Below are 8481 nucleotides of genomic sequence, written 5' to 3'. Positions count from 1 at the left end.
TTTAGATCGAACTTATAGAGCTTCGATTTACTCATAGGGGATTGATCTATTTAACCTATGGCCTTTAGTTTTAGAGATTATATTTTAAGGTTTCAATCTTTACAAAACAACCAAATTCGATTCTTGTTTTCAGATTTCGAATTACCTTTATTTTGTAGGGTTGAACCGGACCACCAAAGTCAGATGAACCTCTAATTGCACACGGACGCGAGCTGGCTCCTTATCGAGTCGCAAGCTGGGACGGGACGCGAGCTATCTGGAACGTCTTGCCTCTGGTCACGGACGTGTGCTGAGGTAGTCGGACGCGATCGGGACACGTCTTCTTCTTATCTAGTTCGTGAGCTGCTGCAAGCGGCTGATCTGAATCGTGAGCTGGTTCTGTTGTGTACACGAAGTTGCGAATGTATAGGATCAGGAACGCTTAATAGCTTTAGCTGATCAGGTGTTTGCAAGCCGGAACGGAAGCAAGAACAAGTTAGAGTTCTTCGGGATTAGATCTTTGCACCAACTCCTCTTAGCTCTTGAAATAAAAACATAGAGTATTAGATTACATGAACACCATAATCTGAAAAAGATATCATCAAACAACTAAGGTATGATAAACTTATCTTTCACAGGACTTGAATTTGGCTAGAAAATCATGTTGGTTCGGATTAGGGTTCCAAAAGACCAAGACGGCGCCGCGTATTGTTTCTGCGACTGAGGGCGCGTCTGAGATCAGATAGACAAACGGTTTGTGCTGATGGATTCGTCTCGTCAAGAGCTTCAAGATGATATGTGGCTAGACGTCTGGTTCCTCAGGGTTTGAGAGATAGATCGATTTTAAGTTGCGCATGGATTAGGGTTTATGTGTGACGGATTTTAGGTTAGGGTTAGGGGTTTTTCTTTCTCAGGGTTTTTGGAGTCTATCGTGCTGATAACGTGTTGTAATTAGAGAGTTTAGAGACTGAATATTTTTGTGTGTTCTTATTAATGATCTAGGGGGTTCCTTTATTTAAGGATTAAAAGATGAAGATAAATGGAAAGTATCCAAAACCTAAACTCACTAGGATTAGGAAAACTACTAATACATAATAATGAAAAGATTACATCTACTAGAAAAAGGAAAGGGTTTCCTTTTCTCCAAGCTTTGTGGCCGCCTCTCTCTCTCCTGAAGTCGGCTCTCTCTCTCCTCTCTCTAGGGCTTCGGCCGTCTCTCCATCTTCTAGGTATTGGGCCGGTCTTAGACCGGGCCTGGTTAATGGCAATCCACTCCATGATTTATAACAGTTTTAGTGTATATGATAAACTTCATAACTTTAAATAAATAAACATAAGCGCATACAGTTCAAAAAAAAAAATAGAAGCGCATATACGGTGACAATATGCGGACTATGCGGCCGAATATACACATGAACTTTAACAAACCGCATAACATGCCGCACATAATGTTTTCGGTACGTTAAGCAGCCGCGTAGCGTATACACACCGTATAGGCGTCCGCACGGGGCGTATTTTAGAACATTGATCAAAACAAACCTAATATTATTTTACAGAGAATTGCGTCATGCAAGAGGTTAGAAAGGCTTTCAGACAGGACCTAACTCAACAAGTAGTTGGATGAGCTCGTGCAGCCCTACAAGTTGTGGTGGTCAGAGTCCGGCTACATTAATGTAGGGTTAATTAATTAAACAAAGTAGAATCAATATTTAGGGATGGCAATCAAAGATCTGGACCGCGTGCCTAACCCGTAAGGACTTGTTGCGGGGCGGGATTGGGCCACCATTTAGTAAGCCTGCAAAATTACGGGCTTCGCGGGACGGACTCAAAGTGGGACCGGCTGAAACGGGATGAGCTACAGGTTAGCCTGCGGGATTTTGAAGACCCGCAACCCTAAATTCCCATTTCTGCTTTCACCTAAAATATTGAGAGAGAGAAGACGATTCGACGTTATGGAGCTCCGATGATGGTGGTTTCAAGGTCGATGATGCTTCTGGTCTCCCTAATGCCTTCAATCTGCACCGGTGAAGCATCTTCGAGCCATCATAAAAAGTTTGAAAACCCACTTTCCATCGAAGAAGAAGATCTAGTTCATGCCAGGGGTTCTTCATAGTTTTGCCTATATGTATTTGTTCACATTATCATACATTTTGGAGCTTTAGGTTTCAATATATATTTAACTAACTTCTATTATTCTTATTTGCAGAAGATGAAGTTGATGGTGAAAAAGAGAAATCCCCATCTTTTTGTTGCTTGTTGGTGATAAAGTTGAAGAACAAGAAGTGTGATTTGGTGTTTTCTTTTTATTTACTTTTGGGATTAGCATCTTTGATTTGATGTTTGGTTTTATTTAATTTTGGATTTAAAAAACTAAAGCATTTGTTATAAACATATGAGTTATAATATTTAGATTCAGCAACTAAAGAATTGTTTATTTTTAATATATTTAGAGTGTAACAAAAGTAACTAAACTATTGTTTTGATCCAACAAAAATCTTCAACTAACAAGTGTATTGTCTATCCAGTTCAATCCTCGACTAGACTCAATTACTGATGCATCATGAAGCTGATAAAGCGTCATGAATCATGTCTTGAAGCGTCCAGGAGCCATATATCCGTTTGTAATTTTATGTCCCGCGGGCCGATCCGCAAAGGCCTCACTACAAGAAAACATGAGATTAACGACGGTGATATTCCTCGTGAGTTCGTTGTAAAAGAGGATTTACGAGGAATTAGCGAGGAAACATTTTTCGTCGTTACTCGTTCGTCGTAACGCATATTTCCTCGCTAATTCGTCGTAACTTAGCGAGGAAAACATTTCGTCGTAAAGACGAAGTACATAATTTCGTCGTAAGACCACATAATCATTCCACGTAAGGAGGTCGCTATATTTCCTCGTAAATACCTCGATAGGTGTTCCTCGTAAATTACACGTAAATATCTCAAAAGTATTTCCTCATAAAATACACGTAAATACCTCGAAAGTATTTCCTCGTAAAATACTCGTTTAACCTTCCTCGTCATTTCGTCGTAAACTTTCCACGTAAATAAGTCGTAATCTAGCTACGAATTTACTTCGTCTTTTTATTTTACAGAATTTAAAAATATAATTAAAAAAATAATTAAAATTATTTAATTTATTAATAAAATTATAATTTAAAATAAAAAGTAATACGAAAATATTTTATATATAAATAAGTTTTGAATTTATAATACAACAACCGAAAAAAAAGAACTAAGGGTTGTTCATCGCCTGGTAGAATTCTTCACTCCTCCTCGCAACATCCGCCTCGTTACGTGTGTCGGATGACTCGCCTGAAATGGGATGTTGTTATCGCATGTTCCTCAACATGGACTCTCATTCCGGATTTGTGGCCGCTATAATGTCCAAGAAGCCCTCGACTCCACCCATACAAGCTGTGAACTCAGTTTTTGTCGAGGCCAACTCGTTACACAGCTCAATGACTTCCTCATCCCGTCTCTGACTATAAGACGACGTCGCTCTCGGAACATTGTTGACGAAACCAATCCCCAACGTACGTCTCTTTTTCTTAGGAACAACCTTAAAAACAAAAATTAAATATTGTTAGTAAAAATTTAAAGTTAAATTAAATGAATAATAAAAAAAATTAAAATTTTAAAAAAAAATTCTCCTCGTTAATCCTATCCACTTCAAGTGTGGATAAGGTGACGGGTAATCCGTCGGTGGACTGCTGGGTCAGCTGGGTCAGCTGGGTCTGGCGTTCGTCAACCCGAGCAACCAAGTCGTTGAAGATTTGTTTGGACTTGCGATCTAAAAATTGGTCCGCCTTGTTCTTGTGGGTCCTCTCGTAAAGTTGCAAAAGAGACGGGAGTTGTCCCGTCTCTTTGGCCTAAAAAACATTTAAGAAAGTTAGAATATATATATATATTAAAAACTAATTAAATAAAATATTTAATTACCATTTCCAAACGGACACCAGCGTGGGGTTTTTGGCCCGTAGAGTGAAGCATCGGCCCGTGTCCGTGCTCATCTGCCGTGTTACGGGAGGAAGAGCAAGACTGGGCGATTCTAATGGCGTTAGGATCCCGCACATCTGTGGTGAGCTCAGCGGGTTTGCCGCGCTCATACCCCTTCACGATCCAGTCACCTTTCCAATTGGAGACCGTGTCCAACAAACGAACTTTCGCCTTCGCGGAAAACGCTTTCCTCACCCTCTCATTGACCTCCATGGACCAATGATATTTTTGCTGTAAAAAAAAATTAATTAATAATTAGTTTAAAAATATATATATATATAAATCATGAAAAAATTAAAGTATATAGAATTAATTAATAGTAACTTACAGCGTAAATTTTGAACCACGTCTTTCTGGCGTAGATCGGCGTCTTTTTCCAGTTCGGATGTGGCATGGAGAAGTAACCTTTGATCGTGTCGGTTACGTCCGATGCAAGACATCCGTCAACGCCAAACCTGAAAAAACAAATTTAAAGTATAAATTATTTATTAATGTTATAAAAGAATTTTAAAAGAATTAAAAAAAATAATTAATGTAACATACCACAAAGTTTCGTCCGGTCGGTCGGGGTCTATGACTGGTAAACCTTCTCTGCCTGGCTGACCGGGAAGGTCCTCGACAGTGTACCGCAAGTAAGGAGCACTCGGACAAACCATCAAATCGGGATGAATCTCGGCGGACATCGGAGGAGGCACATGAGGAACCGATGGTGCACTAGAAGAAGGCGACCGAGAGACTCTCTGAGAAGACTGAGTCTTAGGGACAGTCTCCGGACCCGAAGAACCAGGAATTGAAGAAGAACCGGGAGCCAAAGAAGGCGGGTCTAAACGACTATCAATCTCACTGAACAATTCTCTGTAATGGGGAGTAAGCATTTTTTTTTTCGAAGGCCCAGCAAAAAAATTAAATCTTTGAAGTTAACATCAATATTAACAAATTCTATAATTAACAATTTCTATAAATCTAGTTAAATTCTCTACATTAACCACCTAATCAACACTAATTAACATAAAATCTTTAAACCTATCTAAATTCCCTACACTAACCACCTAATCTATCCTAAACTAATCAAATTAGAGAGGAATTAGAGAGAGTTACCGAATAGAGAGGAAGTGGAGAGGAAGTTGAGATGAAATGAAAGTGTGAGCGATCGCTAGTATATATAAGAGATTAGATATCCTCGTAATTTCCTCGTAAATTTACGAGGAATTACAAAGGCCGGCGTTTTGTTTCCTCGTAAAGTCCACGTTAAATTACGAGGAAATAGCAAGGCCCGTGTTTTTATTTTACGAGGAAATAGTAAGGCCCGTGTTTTCCGGTTACGAGGTCTTTACGACGATTTTTTATTACGTGGAATTAACGAGTCCCGCGTTTTTTATTTTTTAATTTCGTCATTATTTCCTCGTTATTTTACGAGGAAATTACGAGGATTATGTTTAAATCCCTAAAATCCGAAACCCCAAACCCCATCTTCCTTATCTTCTACTTCATATATTCCAAACCCCAAACCCATCTTCCCTTTAACGAGGAACTCGCGAGGCCCGTGTTTGGTTTCCTCGTAACGTCCTCGTTCATTTACGAAGAATTAGCGAGGCCCTCTTTTTTATTTACGAGGAATGAGACGAAGCTAATTGGTCGTAAAACTTTACGAAATTTCCTATAAATACTCACCAGTTTGCTTCTCAAATCAAAGATAAACTCACCAATTTGCTTCTCAAATTAGAAAGATTTGAATAAAAAAGAAGGAGAAGAAAGATACTGGAACACATGTGGACGGAGACAAGGCTAGGCTTACGTAAGTCTCGTCTTGTTTCTTTCCACCTGTGATTCCAGTATCTTTCTTCCCTTCTTTTTTTCAAATAGTACAACGGTAGTCCCTAATTGGTCGTTCATTTACGGGGAATTAACGAGGCCCGCTTTTTCATTTAGGAGGAATGAGCGAGGCCCGCGTTTTCTTTTTACGAGTTTTTTACGACGAATACGGCTTACGTGGAATTAACGACTCCCGCGTTCTCTATTTTTTAATTTTATCCTTATTTCCTCATTATTTTACGAAGAAATTACGAGGATTATGTTTAAATCCCTAAAATCCGAAACCCCAAACCCCAAACCCCATCTTCCTTATCTTCTACTTCATATATTCCAAACCCTAAACTCATCTTCCCTTTAACCTCAATCTATTGTTTTCATTCCAAACCCCAAATTCTAAAATCACAATTCCTTAACTTATAATCTCAATCTCTTATTTCTAATACAAACTCCCATTACCTTACACAAAATCAAATTATATTAATAGTTTTTCATGATTAAATCCATCAAATCACATGCATTAAGTCTGAAAATCAATCTTATTAAAAACAAATACATCAATCGGATACATCAACATTCTCGTCATCACTAGAAACATCATCATTTTCATTAAACTCGTCTTCAACAGCTTCGTCCGTGGCATCGTTGATAATATCTTCATACTCATGATTATGCGGATCAATGAGAAGGATGTCATCAATTTCTTGTTCAGGTTCCTCGACTTCATTTATCTGTTCTTCTTGCAATGGTGGTTCTTCTCCACTGATGATTCGTCCTCGAGGTGTAACTTTTATCACGGCTAACCAATTTATTCCCGATTCTCTCATCCGAGGGTATGGAAGGAAGCTAACTTGGTCTGCTTGTGAAGCTAATATGAAAGGCTCGAATTTGTTGTACCTTCGTCCACCATTGACATCAACTACACCGAATTTGTTAAACCGAACACCTCTGTTGACGACGGGGTCGAACCATTCACATTTGAAGAGGACACATTTCAGCTTCAATATCTCTGGGAATTCGACTTCAATAATCTCCGTCAAGATCCCGTAGAAATTTGTTTCCCCTTTCACACATATTCCATAGTTACTGGTCGCCCGCTGTCTACCATACTCATATGTGTGAAAAGTATAACCTCGTGTGAAATACATCTGTGATGTGGTGACCTTTACAAGTGGAGATTGAATTACTTCGTGTAACCACTTAGGATAATCTGCATCGTCGTCATAATCAATCTGCAAAAATAAAGAGAACGTCGAAATACAGATCATGCATGAAAAAAAAATTTGATCAACTTGAAAAAATTAAGAGTTTGAGTTAATACCTTATTCTTCAACCACTTAATAAAGTGTTGATCTTTCCTTTTGTCTACGTCACTTGAGGATATACCTGAGAATGTTTCTTCGACTTGAGAAACAAATAGGCTGTAAAATCACATTTTATATTAATTAATCTTTGGCAATTATATAATTTATACTTATATGTGTTTAGAAGTGTCCATATATGTTACCTTTCAAAATAATGCATCAATTGATCCTCGCAATTGAGTAGAATATAGGTGTGTGCACTATGAGCGTCTTCTTCACTCGACGACCAAACCTCTTTTGATTTTCCACCGAGTCGCCCAGTCTGGCTAAAGATGTATGGAACACCAGCAACTGCATATGTTAGCGCGACACCACCATCATCATATCTTCTTGGAACTCTTTTCCGAGTATGTACTTTTGACGCAAAGTAGTGCGATGTGAAGTGAGAATTTTCTTCCGTCACAATGAATATTGTCTCCCTGACATTCCGAATGGACTAAATCCATATGTGCATAATCCAAGATACACATTCTGGCTATTGCTAGCGAATTCTGGATGTACTTTGTTAAAATGTTTCCAGGCTCTTGCATCTGATGGATGACTCATCTCACCATCCATCTGAGTATGCTCGGCATGCCATCTCATCCCTCCGGCTGTCTGCTCAGATTGATACAATCTTTTCAATCTGTTTGTAATTGGTAGGTACCACATCCTTTGGTACGGTATCCTATTACGTCCCCATCCTTGCAGCTTGAATCGTGGCTTCTTGCAGAATCGACATTCTTCTAACTTCTCATCATCTCCCCAGTAGATCATGCAGTTGTCGATGCAAACATCTATCATCTCCGAAGGCAACCCAAGACTATAAACCAGTTTCTGAATCTCATAATAAGAATCAGCACACATTATCTTCCAGCAAATACTTTTTAAACAAGTCTGCCCATTCATTCATGAAACTTTCAGGTAGATTGTGATCAGTTTTAATATTCATCATTCTAGCACCCAGCGACAATTTAGAGAGAGACCTTCTCTACAACCACTGTAAAGTGGCTGATTCGCTGCATTTAATATTTCATAAAACTTTTTTGCATCTATGTTAGCTTCTTCATCTTCATCATGAGCTACGAATGCATCATCTACCATATCATGAACCATATCATAATCTACCATCTGCTCCTCCTGATGGTAACTATGTTCATTATGCAAATGATGATCAACCGGTTCTTCCTGAAAATTGCTATTACTACTACTAGCTTCATTCTGATCATAATTATAACCTTCTCCATCTTGAAACCAGATATAGTATTTTTTCGTGAAACCTCTATTTATTAAATGCTTCCAAACATTTTCACGATTTGCCAATTTCGAATTGTTGCATTTCCGACAAGGA

Source organism: Brassica oleracea, chromosome C5 (genome assembly GCF_000695525.1).
Source record: "Brassica oleracea var. oleracea cultivar TO1000 chromosome C5, BOL, whole genome shotgun sequence".
NCBI classification, from domain to species: Eukaryota; Viridiplantae; Streptophyta; class Magnoliopsida; order Brassicales; family Brassicaceae; genus Brassica; species Brassica oleracea.
Note: the sequence above shows the minus strand (reverse complement) of the source record.